The sequence below is a fragment of the Argopecten irradians genome, chromosome 1 (genome assembly GCF_041381155.1).
Source record: "Argopecten irradians isolate NY chromosome 1, Ai_NY, whole genome shotgun sequence".
NCBI lineage: Eukaryota > Metazoa > Mollusca > Bivalvia > Pectinida > Pectinidae > Argopecten > Argopecten irradians.
The window spans coordinates 36513294-36534127 of record NC_091134.1 but is presented as its reverse complement, the minus strand read 5'-3'; the positions used below and the strand labels follow the sequence as shown (position 1 = coordinate 36534127).

Genomic DNA, 20834 nt, shown 5'->3' with positions numbered 1-20834 from the left:
GCATTAATATTGATCTTACCGGATGTTGAAGAATGTGAAGAACACTAAAAACGGAAGTGACGTTACTTTGTATGACTTTGATGTCAAACAATAATTCACATCATCAAACAGATCCTAATTCTGTCGGTGTTTTTCCAAACTGACAATTGTGGTGAAAAATGCACATGTTGTTGGCTGGTAGATTATATCAATGTCCTATTAACTGTCAGTTTGCATAGAGAAATGCGTGCGTGAAGTGCGTGAAGTGCGTGAAGTGCGTGTTTTGGGAGACTGTAGTATTGTTTTGATTAAAAGTTGCTATATATAATGCTTTTATTCACACTTTATTCTACATACGTATTAAATTAAAACCTCGATCACGATATTTTAACGATATGGCAAGTGTTGAATGACAAGTCGTATATCCTGTGTTGTGTTTTTTGCGATTTCGCGGCACATTAAATGATCGCCCGCGAATTGATAAGGCATGAATGATCATTATCAAAAAATATTAATTCGTCTGCTCCTGTTTTTGATAGAGACAAAATACCATTTGTCGGCGGTGGAACATCTTTAAGATAAGCGGCTACACGGGAAACTTAAGGATGCCATTCTTTGAGTACAGATACGTCAGAGAATGATATTGACAACGCAGGTACCAACTATACAACAAGGAACGAGGACAGTACACTATTCCCCATTCTAATATGTAACAGCTAAAACAACCTACAGACCTACAAGTACCACAGCAATCATCCACCAGAACCAATGTAATAAGACCCACCTCCAACGCCATGTTTAAAATTAGTGCCAAATGCGTTAATTCGGGCGATCTGTTTCCAAAATTAGAGCTGTTGTTAAAAGTGCACATGGTTGGTTGTTGTCTGCTTAGATTAATGTCCTATCAACAGTCAGGATTCATTTAGGGGTGGTCTCTCCTGTATGCACTTAGAAGTGCGTGCGTGAAGTGCGTGCGTGTTTTTGGAGACAGTAGTAATATGTTGATTAAAGTTGCTATATATAATGTTTTTATTCCCAATTCATTTCACATACGTAGTAAATCAAAACATCAATCACGACCTATTACTGATTTGGTAATTGCTAATTGATATGTTGTAATGCTAGTAGTTTTCACAAGGGTTGCATTTTTGCGATTTTGCGGGACATCAATATGATTACGAAAATATTATCCGCGAAATAATAAAAAAACAAGATTAAATTATTATTACAAAATACTCTTACAGCCGAATCGTAAAAATAATAACTAGATTTTTTCCTCTTTTTAAGATTAAACTAAGTGGTTATACGAAGAGCTTTAAAATGTTCATTCTTTGAGTACACAGACAAAACTAAACAATAAGGAATGAGGATATAGCTCTATCTACCGTGTTTAAATGTTACAGTCTAAAACACATGTCACCCTGTTGACCTACATGGTAGCAATTCTCTACCATTACAAAACAAACAAAAAACGCAATTTTTTTTTTTTTTTTTTTTTACAACCGTTCCAATTCTGCAGCTAATGACGTTGGCCAATGAAAAAAAGCTGTTATATTGTCATATTTTCAAAATTCTTTGACATTCTGTTAGGTTTAGTGTGGAACTGGCTTGAACCCTCCCGTGAGGTATCGGTGTTAAATCGCGTGTAGTAATAAAGATGTGTACGTTTACAAGTTATGTCCATTTTATAACAATGATAACCCCTATAGATACTATAAAAATCTTTCAGAGGTGGCTTGCAAATTTTTTTACAACCTTTTGTGATCCCGAGGGTAGAATTTCACTATCCTTCATATCAACATGCACATATGAAAGAGAATTTTTTTCTCATACCTCGACGTCTTTAGTTTTTATTCTAACTTTTTATATTGTGATATCTCGCCTTTAGGAAAAAAGAAACAGTCTAGTTTCTGAAAATAACGTTCAGATTTACCGAGAAAACTAAATTGTGTTGACGTCCCGAGGGTGTATAGCATGGGTAGCCATGTAATACAGCCTCAGTCAACATAAGTGTATTAAATGGAATAAACTAGTTTGCACCCAAAGGTATGAAATAAAATGACAGGGAAGCGTACGTACAATATAATATAACTAGAAATAGAGATGATAGTATGAATATCTTGATTTTTTCAATATATTGAAGAAGTTGTTTTTTTTTCGTTTTTTTTTATTCAATCTACTTTTTTATTTTGGAAAGATGTTTATGTGAGTACAAAATGTTGAAAGTTGATATATATTTGAGAATTATTTGCGAGATTTCAAAGTGTTTAAATAGAAAATTGCATATTCCCCAAATATAGCTTATATTCTCATCAGCACATCACAATATGAATAATGATTAATGTCAGGTTGGAGTTCCTTGTCAGTTATGTGGGGTTAAACAGGGAGGTCAATTTTCTGTTTTGTCCAGTTTTGCTGGAACCAAATGACATTTTTTTTAATTATCCTTTTGTTTGAAATGTTGATATGTTGAAAATAAAACAAATTGGAAAATATGGCTGAGAGTGAAAAATAGATTACAGTGACCTAATTTTGTAAAATGTTAATTATGCAAGATTAAAGTTCATCTGGTGCCATAATATAGCAGACAAAATGTTATATATGATATTATATTGGATTGAGCAATATGTTTGAATATTATAAGCTTAAACAAGGGATATTATGGATGGAATGGGATAGGGGAGGGGCGGCAGGGAGGGGGAGTTTTTTTTTTTTAATTTTAAAATACCAATTCATGTTTTGGTTAGGTTCAGAGTGTCATAAATTTGCTAAAAACTGCTCTGAATTTTCTTTAAAAGTGCGAAAAGGATTTTGTTAATTTTTCAAATGTGCAAATGTGCACTGTATGATATACGTATATATACCTACATTTTCTCAAATGCGATTCATTGCAGAAAAAATCGTAATATTTGAGTCATTTTATTTTACTTCTGAACATAAACAATCAATGTAGTGATGTTTTAGAAATTTTAAAGTGCTATCGCACTGAAGCGTACTATTAAAGAAGAAATACAGAATGAAACAAATTTTATCAAGCTTACTTCACAGATATTGCATACTAATTACGCTAGATCAAGCATTCGAAACCTTTAAGAATCCATTTCTAGACAGTCTCGTTCCTGCATCTTCAACTAAAATGTTTTCATGTCGAAGGTGAAAAATCAATATGAAAAGCAAAATATATTTTTCGATTTTATTAGGTACTGCTTCCGGTGGAAACTTTAAGCATTATTTAATTTATTTCATTTCTAGAATGTGGCTTTTTATACTCCCTTGCTATTTCCAGTGATTGTTCGATATTCGAGATGGACTTGTGAGTTATGATGCGAAGATTATATTTATGACATTGACTGTCCCCGTTGTGATACCGGAACTATATGCGTAGATAAAAATCACCTTTGACGTTAAGTGTATTTATATCGTTTGGCGTGTAACTTCAATTACCTGGTATAAATGTACTTATTTCCACAAGGGCTATTATTCACTCTTTCCGAGATCCATACAATATGTATTCTACCCTCGTTAACCACTGTTGATATACGGTGTAATGAGGTCGAAACCACACCTCTGTATGGGATGTGTTTCTGGCTTAATGTGAATACAGCTTCATCAATCCGTACACAAACACATTAAGTCCTATCGTGCAGTTGCATGGAAACGGATGCTTAACATATTTACTTAAGCATTTTTGTCGATTAAGGTGTTTAGATAGTGGAGTTATAGGACTTCTCGAGCGACATAGTGACCGAACACCAACCCTTTCCTCCTCTCTCCCTCCTCACATCCGCGGGATGAGAGATATACATTTATACGTGAGGTAGGCGATGTAGAAGCAAACAAAATTGTTAAGATTTAGAGAAAAAAATAAGACGCTTTTTCAGCTATGGGAAAATTCAATATATATATATATATACGTGCCCCTGAAAACACTGATGTCAACTCTATTAATGTCTAGTTCTGGTAGCACCAAGCAATCTCTGACTGTATAGTTTTTGCTGAAAATAAAGCAAAACAATATTACATATATTTCTTATAACCATGTCTGGTAATATCGTTATAGAATAAGATTATTTTACCATATATTGCTTTCATCATAGCAGAGTAACCCATAGGAAATAAAGACAGACTTTCCTCATTTAGTGATATTACATTTATAGCTTTTTATGTGGCTCTGCTATTGTGTAAGCAGTTGCTATAAATACTGGTGCCGAATCAGAAGTATGGATCATACCGATTGGTACTTTGTAACGTCATAAAAATTTCCAGATATTGTTTTTACGATTCACACAATTTCAATTTCGATTATCTCTCCCCGAAGTCGTTTGCCTCGAGTATCCATATGCAAATCCCAAGCATAAACCTGTAAAATTCTACTGCAATCTTAAATCATTACCGGGAAGAATTCAGCATCTTATTTTTTATGGTTTTATATAAAATGACGTTATTTAGAACAAGTAAGAGGGAGAAAAAGGATATAAAAATTGACTGTATCCCAATTGCGGTTCAAGCGAGTGCACATTCGATACGGTAATGTTTTGTATGGAATAATAAACTACATAGTCCAATTATTATCTTATCAAACAAGAAAATAGATAAACAGGATATGATTTTTTTACAATTTTACAAAATTGACAATAACAAAAATCACATGTCTCTTATTAATAGTGAAAAACTATGTTTTTTCGATATTGATTTAATAGCACCCATGTCCTAGTAAGGCCCGTAGTTTGGGTTAATTGAACTGATAATACGTGTTCAAGTGGATTTACATGGAAAGTCGGAAAAACACTCAGGCACGCTCGTAGAACGTAATCGAAAACTATTTTATCGAAATCAATTTCAACACAAGAGTTTATTTCACGTTCATACTTTGAACTTGTATGTATTAAAATCCTATTCAAAATTGAAATATCTGTTTGTAAGTTTTATGTCGATTTTATATCCATTTATGTTATAATACATATGTCATGCAATTGCTGTCATGTGATCTGCATCATATGACTTGTGTCATGTGGTCTATATCCTATATCATGCGATTTGTAAACATGCATTTGCTTTATATATGACAACCAATGTTCTGTGATTTGTTTCATTAGACCTGTGCCCTAAGATTATGCTAAAGGTTTCGTTTCATTTGGTGATTCTATGTATTTTATCTCTGTGCTAAACTCAGATTTTAAACGGCTCTAACACGTATGCCTTAATGAATATTGTAACAAAAACTGTTGGGGGACTCAAGAGTTAAGGGATTTAAAACTGCAGTAGGCTAGAAAGGATACAAAATGTATGTTATATTTTCTATGTTTATCAAAAAATCTTATACATTGATATAACGTCATGATTTCGAGAAGTAAAATGGCCTCCTCTGTTTGATTTTTCTGCACATTTTGGCTTTGAAATTCTGGGATCTCAAAGTTTTGCTCACCAGGACAAAAATTGAAAAATCTAAAACTTCTTTCATAAAATCTCATGAAGTTAACACACATTTAAGATCCAATTTATACGACAAGTAACTACATGTTCTTATATGATGCTTTTTTGTAAGTACTGGGAACATTAATTCCCGTAATTCAATGAGGATTTCGGTTATGTACTTGCGATTATGTAATGGGTGATTCCATTCTGGTGATCTTTGCTTAAGTATTGTCTGGTGATATTTGTATAGACGCCTTATTCTTAAACTGATGATGTTTATTTATCTGCGGATTACAAAGTTTTTTAAAAGATGATGTGTAACAGGAAACATTAGAATGGTGTATGTCTAATTAGAATAGTGGGGTTTGGTTATTGAGATTACAATGGGAGCATCAGGTACACAATCGTTCGCGTCCTAGCTGCAGGCATTTGTACTGTAGAACGTAGTATTACTGTTCCCTGTTGGATCTTGAAAAGAAAATGCCAAAGAACAGCATTACATAATATTGTTGGCGAAATACTCAATTATAATTATGATTGGGGTTAAAAAGTATCTGTTCTGACTCATTCTCAACAATTAGATGACAATTTCTCCTATGCTTGACATGGTTTTCTCTTGCTATTCACTCATTTGTCGCCAGTGTTAAGCCACGAGAGATTTCTGTCAGGCAGATATCTAACCCCGGACATGTTTACGGTTAATGGAATGATATGAGGCCATCAATACATGATGTGTGTTATCGATGACGTCACCAATATTTACACATCACGATGAAAATGGTTAATTTATGATACATGACTACCTTATGTATGTTGCTGTAAATAATCATTCCCTATTTTAGCGGTGCGACAACAAAATCACTAACCAAGCAAGGTAAAATTGGACAGTTATTCGTTATTCCTTATAACGAATAACTTCTAACTTTACTTTTGGCCGGGTAAAGTAAAGTTAGACAGTTATTCGTTATTCAAGCGTCACCTGTTTTGATGGATGCAGCGAAATTAAATATGTTTTTTGTTTTGTTTAATTCCTTGGAATAACTATATTTTTGCGGAGTTTTCCAGTAAATATTTAAAGCACTGATCTTTTAAAATTATTTCAGAGTTTTATTGTCGATAACAAATTATTTTACTGATACCATCCAATTCATGATTTACCCCCATGGGTTGGAGTTTCGTTGTCAACCCTAAGGCAGGGAATTTTCTATTAACCCCGCTGTTCATAAGGAAAAGATAACTCACATGATCTCGACAATTACGCGACGTCATCAATACATGCGGCATAACTGCTGCATACATTGTCGATGACGTCATCAGTTTCGACGCACGAGGACGTTACTGTAGGGATGGTGTGATGAAAAATATATATAAAAATGCTGAGAAAATGAATCTTTATCAAATATGCCTAACAATCTATCAAACATGAATATGTTAGGAAGGCAAGGGTATCTCGATCCTCGTGTAAAATTTTGGCTAGCCTACACTCAACACTAATATCAATATCATTTTTCATTTCAAAGATAACGTTATTTCTTCAAATTTTGCTGACAAAAAATATGGTGTTTCTTTTTAATGCTTTTGATAGCATTACAAAGGTAATAAATTTGAATTGAATTGAACCTCCAAATATAGACAGTCAATATGAAAAAGATTAACGACAAATTGCTTTGGGTAAATGTTAATTAGTCTAACAATAAATGTTGCAATTATCCGACGAAAAATACAAAGTTAATTTCCTGCGACGTTGACATTTTATCTTGAATGAAGTAATTTCCTTCTAGATTTAGAAATTTGATTTGGATTCATTATGTATACAGCTATTGCAAACTTCATTATCGTTCATGACATTATACTACTACTGAGGGTACATAAAAATCTTAACATAACGGTTTTTACGTTCAGTTAGTTTCCTAATAAACTTGAATTATTTTGGTGTAAGCTTCGCAACCATGCTAGATCTAAAAAGTTACACCATGGGGATTTCTTCAATACCCTTTCAATAGATATTAAGATTAACACGATCAAAATGAACTTGATAGATACTGAAATATCAGTGTGTGTTGAGGCAAATTATCTAACTTTTTTCATCGTACAAATACTTATTTTTCCCAGCTTTAAAGAGTCACTAAAGACAAATATATATACATGTGTTCTTTTAAGATTTGCAAATTACCGACCGAGATTATTTCACCGGTATTTGACAACGACGGAATGCACTTGTATCTGATGTCTTAAAGTTGAAGTTTAAAGTAAACAAATTATTTTTCACTTTCAAAAACAGAAGCAGACGATTTAGTATTTTTCTTCAGTTACAAAAGTTACTTACTTTACACCATTACCACCTTTGAAGAGTTTGAGCTTCTAATTTTACTTCAAGTTAAAAATATGAAAAATAATAAATTGCGTCCCGAAAAATGCCGTGACACTATATCCTATAAGGAATGAAGCACTGATTATGCATGAACCAAAGGTAAAATAAATTATTTTATATTATTTTTGTGTAAACTAGACATATTTATACACGAATAAACACTGATTATTGTTCAAATGATGAATATCATCTTTAAAGATCTGCTCTAGTGAAAAGTCTGATGACGTTTTATCTTATATGTAAATTTGGAAATAGAAATTGATACCGAAGTTAAAAATGTAATGAAAATAATATGGCAGTGTGCTTGATTTTGAACTATTATGAATTAAAAACAGCTATTTAAAAAATAAATTGTGCTTTTACCGCAAATTCACTGTTTTGAGCATACACATTATAAACGAAAGCAATGCTTTGCAAATTAGTCTGATCGGTATGAATATTCGCAAAATTGGCCAAAAAAAAAATAATAATGTAATAGTACAGAGTTAACCGATTATTTTTTCTCAGAACATTAATATAATTATGTTACCCCTACTTCCTACATTTTGAAAGTGCTTCACAGAAAAAGTCTTGATGGCTAAGTGGTTTTTTTTTTTTTTTTTTTTTTTTTTTTTTTTTTTTTTTTTGTTTTTTTTTTCAGTTCAAAAGAAAAAAAGTTTCATTTCTAAAAACATCATAAAAATATAGGGTCAATGTATTTGATTTTTTTTGTCCCGATAAAAAACATATTATTTTTGACCATTTCTTGCTAAAATTTAAAATTACTTCATCTTCACAAAAAATCCAAAAATGTAAAATCAATAGGTTATGATTTCAACCTTAAATTCTACATGATATTGCATTCTATTTTTTTGACATATTTTCTGTATTACAACTCGAAAATCACAAACACTCTTGGATTAATGTTGAAACGAGACTTCAATGAGACCGAAACCTCACCAGACGCATATTGAACAATATCCTTAATTTAAACAAAGTCCCTAACTCCGTTATTAATATGTTTAATTAAGATATATTTATTTTCGATAAAAGTTGCAGTAGCATGGACTCTGAATTCCAAACCAGCAGGCTCAGTAACATCCACTCTCTATGAAATATTCTTCCCAAAGGGGGCTATTTTTCGTTTGGTTCTAAGGGTCTATGTGTGATTGTATGTGGGTATATGCTATGTGAAACTAATGTCTAACTTCCAAATGAAAAAAAAAAAAATATTGAGAAGTCTACTAAATCAAAACTTCTAATTGTTAGATGAAAAACTACTACATTCACTATTTGAAGAATTAAAGCTTGCTCTCTTATTTACCCCCAGGTTTATGATTACAGTATGGACATCAATAGTTCGAGTAAAGCTTGCAACCCTTGCCCCATTTATTACCACACCCATGCCATTATTAACAAGGAGGAGAGACAATAGACAGACGGTCACTATTTTATCACAATAATGATTTGTCTCATTGTGTTCCTGTGAACACTATCGTATACCGTCGCATACCGTCTAGCACAGCATGGTAGTTCACGGATTATTCATTCCGTTGTAAACATAAACCGCTTCAGGCGAGAACACATAGCTTACATTTGAAGATGAAGCTCTACGCTGCTTTGTATTTTGTATCTTTTAAATTTTGAATATAATCAAATACCCATCCTATTGATTATATGATGTTGTATCAAATACTACAGTGATGACTTCATAGCTTGGTTTTATATGTTGTATAATGTTGTAAAAGTCTTTCTAGGTTTACTTTATACGATGTTTGAATGCTCATTAAGGTTTACTCTATTGTGACTGCATCATGTTGATAAGCACTTTTGTCAATCGCGCATGTAAATTCAAATTAAACTGAGATGTTTTGGAACTTTTAACGGACTTTTAGAATATTGATATTATCTCATCGTATTTATAATCAGATCTGTGCTTCGAAAAGAGCTACAAATACACCCTTTTTTTATTTTTTATTAATCATTTTCCCATGATAAACATTTGGTACTGTATCATAAAATGTTCTCTCTTTGACCGAGAAAAGATTTACAAAAAAACAATGTGATGAATAACATTAGAAAACACGTGCATTGTTGCTAGATACAGTTGTTATGCTATACGTTTGTAGATATGTTTCCGTTGCAACATTTACGTCACAGCTATGATGTGTTCAGGGCCATCGACGTATAGGTCCTGTATCGCCCTGAAGTCCTTCATTTTTCAGGGATTACGGGGTATCCAATGTTTATCGAAATAGTGTGTCGTGCGAATTGGCCAATTCAATGTGATTAAGATTTTCCAATTTGTTATTGTCCCGGTAATCCTAGTTCATCATCCATTTCTACCCCAACAATGGCCGAATAAATTAAGACAGCAATCGTAACGGACACTATGGGAATAGTGCTCCTAAAACAGTAAATTTAACCTATAATCGATTAATAGAATGAAGATGCAATAAATATAGCAACCATTGAAGGACCAACATGTAAACTGTAGAAGCACTTGACATGGTAATTTGTCCATTTGGGGAAAGGGAGGTAATTACCTATTCATTGTTTTGACTGCTTTCAGTGGACTCTGAGATAATTTGCCTTGTTAAATGTCTTTATCAGAGGACTTTTTTGGAAGGGATATCTGTGGCGCGCGCATTTACAACATCGGATAGCTATAATTGTTTTATATTTCAGTTTTATATTTGCGCGTACTCTTTGTGGGTTATGTGTTTGTCCATTGATACCATCATAAAGAGTATACATCAAATTATACGCGTGTGTGTTTGGAAAAATATCCTGTTAGTGTAATGCCTGCTTCATCATCGCACAACAACGGCACACAACCAGCGACAATAATCATTTAGTTTGATTTTGTTGTGAGTAAAAGTGCATACAAGCATACAATGTGTACGACATTAGTACTTTTAAGTCATCTTGAGGGAACACAGACAACCATTTAGGCTAGGAATGGGTGTTTACTATACAGATTTTATGAAAGTTTCTGATGGTATCTTTTTACTAATTGCCACTCGAACGATGTAGCGGACTGTGGTGTGATATTAAACATTAACAAGACAATGAACTGAATTTTAGCACGGAGACTTGGAGAGATGTAATACATGGCACTTCTTTTAGCTTTAGGGTAACACGACATGAATTTGGTCGTTAAGCATGTATACATATACCACCAATACGGTTACGTATGTATTCTCTAGTAACTAACAGTGATTAAATCACCAAAACATCTAAAAAACATCATTTTTTCACATATTGAAAACATTCCCTTGTCCTAAGGGAACAATATTGGCTTTGTGGAATATTATCTAGAGTTTGAAAATCTAGACGAATATTTTTATCATTTGTTGAGTGGACGCCGATGGCACGACTTCCTAGCATTACTAAAAAAAATCAGTAGCAGACAATTTGTCAGACTTTGGCAATATGAAGGATAGGGGTATTCTACCTGAGGGCCACAAAATGTTGGTTTGCCGAGGGTTCCACACCAGTTTGGATATCCCGCCATTTCAAAAAAGTTCGAATAAAACCGCAAAAGCAGGTCAATTTTGCCCTGTAAGATAATTCGTGCCATTTTTAATGCAAATCACGTTGTTTGCATCTTTTATATTACAGTAAAACAGTCAATGAAACTGGTTTAAAAAAAAACAAAATTACCGAGAAAATAATCATTGCTTTTGACCCAGTGATGTTACGAAGTTGTATTGCGTGGTTAGCCATGTAAACCAATCTCAGACGTCGTCATGGTATATAAATTAGTATTACATTCATAGGAATGAGGGAAAATTTCTTTTTGATGGTACTCTTTCCATCGTAACAACGTTACTTGAAACGAGCAGATACTCGCTACTCTAGCCAATAAACTTTTGCTGGTGTTGTCAAAGTATCTTACTAAATGTAAAGAAAATTGCTAGAATTGTATAGTAAACCCGAGGCATGTTTTTTCATGGAGCAATGTGTTAAAGTGGAACGAACTCTGATAACATAGTCTGGAATTCAGAATGAAAATTCCGACAAAACCTGACTGATGGAATGTTTATCTATTGTGCATTAAGGAAAAGGTATCAAATCCTTATGGGCATCTGAAGTACCTTAAAGACTGATGTGCAAAATAAATCTCACTCTATTAATTCCAGACTTTGAAACTAAGTTTGTCTGATGTGTTTTACCGACTGTAAATGTAGTATACATTTTGGAAAGGCGGCGATACTGGCAATTTAGGTCAAGGTGACAGGAAACAAAACAAAAGACCAGTTACACATCAACAGAAAAAAAATTCTTCATTTATCTTACGTCGTTGTGGTTTTTATGGACGTTTCTAGCCCGCAAGGATATATTTGGAAAAGTTTTTTTAGACATGTCACCATTTACTGAACCATAATTGAAACGACCCATCTGTGTCCTTGACAGACAAACATATTGATCTAATTATACCGCAAACATGAAGAGCTGTTGTTGTTGTTGGTGGTGATGTTACAGACAATCCCATGCGAAAAAAGTGTCAATTGAAATCCAAAATTAAAACGCGATCAGTAATTTTCATCCAATTGAACATATCCTAGAATACTTCAGGTCGTGATATGATGAATGGCTTATTTCAAGTATATTTATTTGGATTGTATATAATACATAATTATTAGCTGCTAAATCCTGTTACAAACAATAATTAGAATTTCTTAAAATTGAATTGATTATAGGCAAATATTAAAGAATTTCGTTCTGTGACATATTGAATAAAATAGTTTGAAAATGATTACTAGACACACGTATGGAATAGCTACCATCCTCAATATCATAATAATATAATATCACAATTACTTATCTATCGGATTGATTACGGACATTATATTACGAAATGACTTGATTTTTTTCCTCGTTTTGCAGCCTTACATCACAGATAAACATGCAGTAACTACCTACTCAAAGCGCGAGCTCACGAGGTCATTGCACCTTGTTGCTTGACACTCTCGCTGCTATCTTATTATCTTTTATCATATGTGCAGCAGTAGCCCTAATATAGCGCGAATAAAATTATGTTATTCGTAACCTGTTGTCAAGTGTTTTTAAAACTCTTACATAGGCAGTTTCATGGACGCCACGATTAATTAAAATGAAATACGGCTTTTCTGTAGGTACAACACAAGTGTGTATTAAGGTAATTGCTCGCTGGTTGTTTTGCAATCTTACATCAATCACCTTTAGATGAACTTATCTGCATTCAAAACATGAGTCCAAGAGATCGTTAACCTTTTGTTATTTTTCGTTCAAGCATCACCTTGAACCGTGCAAAGACGACGGTCTTCCTTTTATGCACAATAAAGGCGCCTAGTGCATGTCTGTGTGGTTGATCCTGTGATGTATAGTACAATACACTTGAGTACAGTTACCCTTCCTTATTTAGTTACCACAGAGAAGCCTACTGCTGAGGGCATTAATCTCGCTATAGACACCATGCCCGGTCACATTTTACTGACAACAGGCGATTACCCTAGGATTTGGGAAAACCTTTAAGAAGATAATTGTGGTGATCTACATACAGGAAATAAACCTATTTGTCCTACTAGTTATTAAAGGTTCACACAGATCTACTTGAACACCTCTTAAACTCTTGTAACGCCGACCTAATGGCTGTCTTGTAAATACCTGCCACTAAACATGTCAAATTGTGTGTTTCCTGTCCAGCTTAGTAGTGTCTCAAACTCCCCATTATAATGTCGTGTCATGGTTCTATACGACAGACTTTCCTGAGCATCAACAATCTGTGGATAACTTATCCCGTCTGGAGATAAACCTTGTCGCTCACTGTCCTCTGAAAATAAGTCTACTTAGGCTAGAAGAGTATAGATTTTTATTAATAGGGATTGATATTGTGTATATATAGTGACGGAGCATGCAGTGACGTAAATGTAATTACTACATCACATGACAAAATACTGGCGTCCCATTGGCTAAAATATTATCTCCGCTCCTGATGGTAATCCGCTATATCTTAATATTGGTGTCTTTGGTAAAGTACCATCGACCTTTATATATTCAGCGCTTACCATACTTTAATTATTTTCTAATAAATGTATCCAAAAGATAATTTCTAATATGTCCTTCTTTAATAATTTTTTTCACATCTAGGTTTAGTATACTATCCACGCAAATCAGCATAGAATCCTTTTGCCAAAAGAATCAGTAATTTCAGACATTATAACTTCTAATTGTATACATTCTTTTCCAAAGTCTTCAATAACATCGATGTCTAGAATTCTTGTCTTACACATCACTTCTATTACACAAAGACAACAGATTGTGTCATAAAATCGTAATAAATATGTATGTCATTTTATAGCAAAGAAGTAATATTAGAATTAGGCTGATAACTTAAAACATCATCAAAGTTTGATGAATTTTCTACACGCTACCTATTTACAAAAGCTTAAAAAACTTATTCCAATATAGAAATTAAATAGTTTTACGAATGATATGTTTAATAAATACTCTGATAATCTGACAACATCCCATTAGAGGTCACGTTCTGATGACCTTTTGAATTGGCCAATCAAATTGCTACTTCCAGAACTTGGAAGTGAATTTTCGGGCACGAAATAGTTTTAAAGAGGTGTAGGAATTACGTTCGTGTAGAAGTCACCTCCCCAAAACATTTACAACATTTGGGCGAAATGTCGTTTTCAACTGATGTAGCTAGGTGTAGAAAATGCATTTGACTTGTAGGACGTACAATGTAATAAAGGTCAGCGGAACATGACTTCTGATGGGATACTGTCAGCTTCTCTATTAAACGGAGTAATTATAAGGATCTGTATTTTAATAAGATTTACTGTAGTTCAGGTAAGATCTGTGTGATTATAAATCATGTCAGAATTCAAGCGTTGTTCAGAAAGGCTTTTTTTGTGATTTTATCTGAGTTCAACTCCATGTGAAAAATTCGGTAACTCTGCTAAGGCTAGTATTAACCGTTGGCGATGGAGAATCTCAAACCAGATCACACAAAAGGCATAATTGTTCGGATGTCATCTATATCAAGCTAGTGTTTTCTTTTATTAAATCATTGTTGACACTAAGTGTTTTGAGCAGCAGTTAAAAATGCGGAAGGTCAATACATGCTGTTAAGGTAATTACCAATATTTTAAGTTCCAAATGCTCTTGTTGCCAAACTAAGATATTAAAAACGCCAACCTTTTGAGCAGTCTAGTTCCTCTATGTCAGGTTTATAAAGTTTAATTTGTATCATAACAATGGCAGTATAACTTACTTAACGTTGTCGCTAAACTAATTTCCGAAGGTCGTTAAGAATCGTTTAGCCTAAATGTAATTTCATGAATTTTTCAGGGCAAAAAGTAGAAACAATAGGTCGTATCTAATAAATAGTTAACGTTCTCATTAGCCATCATACGTTCAGAGGCATCATCCGTTCAATGAGGCTAACTTGTATTTTGCTGACTTGATTCAATGTATATTACCAGTCGTTTCTCGTAAGTGAACAAAACCACCATAAAGAAAAAATGCCCTTGATAAAAGTGTCTCATTATTAACATAATACGGTACATTATTTCCTAAGCTCTTATTATATTTCCTTTTGATTTCTTGTATATCGTGTTGATATTTTTGTTTAAAGCAAGGGAGACAATATCCTCATCGATTCTAACTCTCGGAAGATTTTAAGCGCTCTGCGTTAATTTTATAACAGCAATAAAACGTACTATTTTTCTATCGTATATGATATTGATAAGTCAATGGAAGTTTGATTTGACAGAGAAAAATGTCACATTTAATTCACCGTATTAAACTAAAGTATTAAAAACCTGACATACATGTACAATTTTTATTGAAACAAAATTGTCACTGCCGCTCTTGTCTTCTGGATTAATAAATAATTGAGGGTTTGTGCTCAAAGCGATCACATTAGCAACACAAAGTGGCAAACATTTTTGATCAAAGGACTATGAAAACCCTCGCAAAAATATCCACATGTGCAATTTTAAGGAAACTATTCTGGGGATAATCAAGAATTAGAGAAATTAAATTCCAGCGGTGTCTCATGGTCTTCGCTTGTCAGTCAACTCAGAAACTACAACACGCAAATACTCCTAGGACAATAAACACAGAACTATTTAATGTTAAATCACACACAATTCACATAAAAATCGATGTAAAGACATCAGGATTTAAAAAGTATATAGCAAAGGGAAAAGTTATAACCTTTCATCACTTTTTTGTAAAATTGCCTCTTCGATTTGGGCGTGTAATAAGTTTTAGGGTCACAAGAGAATTGTAATATTTGATTTGCTTGAAGATTCGCACAAATATAAAGATATTTATCTACTTAGCTACTAGTATCAGCACTTTTTCATTCATTTTTTTGTATATTTATTATACACCAGATGCGAATTGACAAAGGATTAGAAATGATCACCGTCTATTATACTTAATGGTCCGATCCCTTGTGAGCTGAATACAAGACTAGTCGAGCAGAGTTCGATGGGGTCTTATATTGTACTTAACAGCTGTCTCGTAGGACTCACATGTCAAGCACCAAGTGCCACGCAACCATATAACATATTAACCTAACAGATACGAATTCTAAATTGAACTTTGATTCACGAGATTGTATAACACCGTCGTTATGATCAGTTTGAGATAGTTTTGTAGCTAGACGAGTAGAGTCATACGGCAAGAGAGGGGGATGGGAACTGATGTACAACGAAATAACATGGTTTTTACTGATCTGTCTTTCACCTCTCTTTTATTACACATCTGAACGTTTGTGACCTGACATTGATCCGGAAATTACTTGACACATAAATAGGACCAGATTACCATGGAATTTACATCCCGGATTTGTTCATATTTTGAAGTTGAAAAATGACATTTAAACTGCTGAAAAAAATAATCATCAAAACGACACCACAAAATCTTTTATTTTGAAATTTGCACATTTGAAGTTCCATGGGAATTATAATCCGTACTATTTCATAGGCGCAATATATCGGAAGTGATTGTTGGATTATAACGGTATTTAAATTGTTTTCCAAAAATTCCTTTTTTCATTTGTGAAAACTTTATAACAAACACAAAAGCAATCTCTGTATCTATCCAAAAGTGACTTTAATATATAGAATTTAAAATAAAAAATCTCCAAAAAGATATTACTGTATTACTTTGACGTTAACTTTCAGTTTTTTAGATTTTTTTCGGAGTTTTTTCTTTCTTATTTTGACATATATTATAACTAGGTAGATACGAAAGTCCTTCAGCAGCTTCATTTTGAACATCATAAAGAGCATAAAAATATAGAGTTTTCATTTCTATATTTAATTGCATGATCAGGTAATCCACTGAACAAAACACCTTCATTGACAAAGTGAAACAAATTAATAAATTCATTTAACGATGTAAAGACCATATTGAAGGAATCAATTCTTAAAATGCTTCAACATTGTATAATACACGATGAAGATTGTTTTTCGACGCATGCTTCATGTGCTGACAACATGAAAAAAAATTCTAATTTTCGATGGATAATTACAACTAATGCATTATCTAATTGATATTTTACATTAAAAATGGATATAGCAGAACTGTGTGGGACAAAGAGGACTAAAGGAAGCAGCAAATTTGATTAACGAACCAGCTGCTAACTTCAATCCTTTATAGAACACATGAAGCAGTGCTGCGGATCACTTTGATTAAGATACGATAAGAATACTCAAGAAGCTGTCTCAAGCCATGTTACATTGTTTACTTAAGCAAAATACATTACATATAACAATAATCTTACATGTCTACATATCAGTTATATGATCATGATATTTAATAATTATTTTGTTTTTCAGATCACCAGTCTGATCCTATGCAATCGTCCACCAGTGTTGCAGGTTGACATGACTGATTTTGCCTCTAAGTACCCCATGTATATAACGGAGATATATCTACGGAGAATTATTATTGGGTAAGTACTATATTTTACGTTATAACATCATTGCGAAATCTAAAGATTTGTCCATTTGTTGTTTTTGGATATAATATTGAATGTGATTTTAAAAAGCCATCATCCGAAACCCTATCATTTTTTGGAAGGTGACTCGTTGGTTTCCGACTAAGGAATGTAACAAATTTGACTTATTTTACACCCGATTAAATACGTAGTGGATACAATCTCTGTACGCAAAACATTATCTTATATGTACCTTATGCCATTTTATTAGAGACCATATAGAGACATAATATAACAAGCCCTCCACCTCTTGGCCGCGGGTTATATTTTTATGTGGGACAGTTACCAGGCAATGACTGCTGGTCGATGGTTTTTCTCCGGGTACTTCGGCTTTTTTCTACCAATTATACCTGGCACTTCCATAAAAGTTTAAAAAAAAAATTATTGATAGATCACACTATCAGTGTGATGGACGGGAGAGGATATGTTTCATGATAGATATAATGTTTTATAACTCCACATTTAAAGAGCTGCCATCAGTCAAAGACTCGGAAAACATAAATCAAAACACATATCAAAATATAATATGACGGGGAACGAATGACAGATTCTATTGATCATATGACTCATATTGACTTTCGTTTTTCACTGTTTTAAACCCTGTTTTGAATCATGACGTGTAGTGTCTCATGCTTCGGCTAATTGTTTTGCGTTTGTCATATTTTCTGTTTGAAAAAATAATAATAAGATGTTTTCATATTTGCAAATAGTAACGAGGACAATTTGATGACAGCATTTGCCGTTTCTCAAATAGTCTTTTTATGGTATGTTTCGGTTTCAATTAATTAATAACTTGGTGACGAAATTATGAGGGATTCTATTGTCGAAGGGAAAGTCTTGATATCAGGCTGTTGGTCCTCATGCTAGCATTTCTAACGCGTAGCAATACCATACGCATGAACTAACTAGTCACCACAATTATAGGTAATATTACACATGTGTAATAAATAAAAAGTTATATTAAACATATTTTTACAACAGAGAAATAGAGCTTGTATCCATAATGAGTAACATGTACCCACTTGTTATACCAATCATAGCATCACTTTGCAGGATTATCTGTGATAACTTGTCGATTTGTGGTCCGAACCAGATGTCACCGCAAATAGCATAAGGTAGAAGCTGCAGCTTTATAAGATATTTTATCTTCTCTCCGAGGACGGCTTTGGTGCTAAAACTTGCTAACGACGTTGTACGATTTACCAATCGATAAGCACCCCTTCCAGTAAATGTGACGTCATGAACATAACGTCAGAATATGACGTCACAATCAGCAGCATGTGGGATTTATCGACAGCGAATAACACATCACCCACGTCATTTTGGTATCTAGATATCGGTATATTGATTGTATGATACGACTAATATGTCATTGGTTTCTAGTATACTTGTGTTAGCTGATTCTGTTTTTGATATACAGTGTATGATTTAAGTAATAATACATTATAATAAGGTATGCATAGTGAGTTTCTTTAATTTATCCCATAATTATGTTGTTTATCATGTTTATCAAAACTCTCGTTAGTTAATTTTCAAAGCTCGTGTTCTTTCAAAATTTGAAAATTATCTTACTCGGGTTTGATGTACATGATAAACAACGGTCACTTGCTGGGGAACCTCTATTCGTTAGTATATCGTTTTCTGACAGAATAACGATTAGAAAAAGAATTATGTTTATATTGAATCCGGCTGAATTCTTACGACATTCTAACCGGTTTGTGGCATTGTCGTTGCCCTGTGTCTCAGTTTATTTCTATTCGGCAGTGATTAAACAGACGTATGACGAACTCACAATGACTTATTACGTGGTCGACGTCATTATCTTTCTTCTTAAAGACACAATCACTATTTAAGTAATCTGAAGTATGTAATAATGGGGGTTCTATAAACTCTCTCGTTATTTTATTTGCACAACTGTTATTGCGCTGTAATGAGGATGTGTTACATATTTCTATAATTTCATAATTAGTAATTATATTAACTTTTTTGACCTGTATAATAAGATGAAGGATAAGATGGAGAAGGCTGTTACTCCTATTAATTATGCACACTTACCATACCTAATTAAGAAACACACCAAGAATTGCTACATCGATAATTTTTAACTCTTTCTTGCAATGTTAATATCGAAATGAGTATGCTTAAGGTAGAATGAATTAACATCGCAAGAAAGAGTAAAAAATTATCGACTATTTGTGATTTAATAAACTTCATTCAAGAAACCATCTTGTTAGAGGCTGATATTCTCTTGCTCTGTCGTTTTACATGCCTCTTATTGAAGCAAACATTTTGGTTCCTAACATCACTACAGTGCTACAATTAAACTAACCGGTAATTCCATTGCCTGGCTCTACTTTTTCAAACTCATACTATCGTTTCATTGGTTATTTCATTTAAAGTTTTATTGCGACCTCCAACCATTGATTCTGTGGTTCTTGGCATCGACGACTGATTCCCATTATTTTGTGATTATTACAAAACTCTCCGTAAAGAATGGTACAAATACACCTTTTGGTTCAAACCATTGTAGTTTCAGACCTATACTAAACTCTTCTATTGCAAATTTAATCAAATATATACCGCCAGTAAACATGTTTTACATACTTATTCTATAAAATGCAATGCCTATGCCCAGAGGGAGTTGGACGCTGGCAATTGATGATCATTCTCTGCACAAAGAAAGTGTATTATATGATGTCTGGACAGTTCTATAGGGATTGACATGTATAGTTTTGCAATTGTAATCATAGCCGCCATTGTCAGATTTTTTTCCATATCGGGTATGCAGACTATCAGATATGTTTGTTTGTCTTATGAAAGGAAGGCTCCGAAAAATTTGGCTTCAATTGAAATGTTTAAATGAAACCTTTTTACAAAAAACGGCAACAAAATAGACATGCTTTCCGGGAGCCGTTTGAAACATGACTGAATTCTATAAGCAAGAAAAAAACACTAATGAGACGCATTTCTTCCGTTTTTAGTAGAATTTGTAGACAGATGCTGCGATGACAATTTAGAAACGCGTGAACTTTCAGACACAATATTTGATTGAAAACATTTCCAAGGCGCCATTCAGAG

The 20834-nt window shown here is 33.4% G+C and overlaps 1 protein-coding gene across 1 annotated transcript in view; it reads left to right on the top strand.

The window, feature by feature from the left end:
- The window catches only part of LOC138326255 (uncharacterized), a 68713-nt gene that overhangs the window by 22112 nt on the left and 25767 nt on the right, over positions 1 to 20834 (top strand). Inside the window, exon 2 of the mRNA XM_069272378.1 lies at positions 17596 to 17711. The gene's annotated coding sequence lies outside the window, so the exon portion shown is untranslated. The remainder of the gene's footprint in view (positions 1 to 17595; positions 17712 to 20834) is intronic.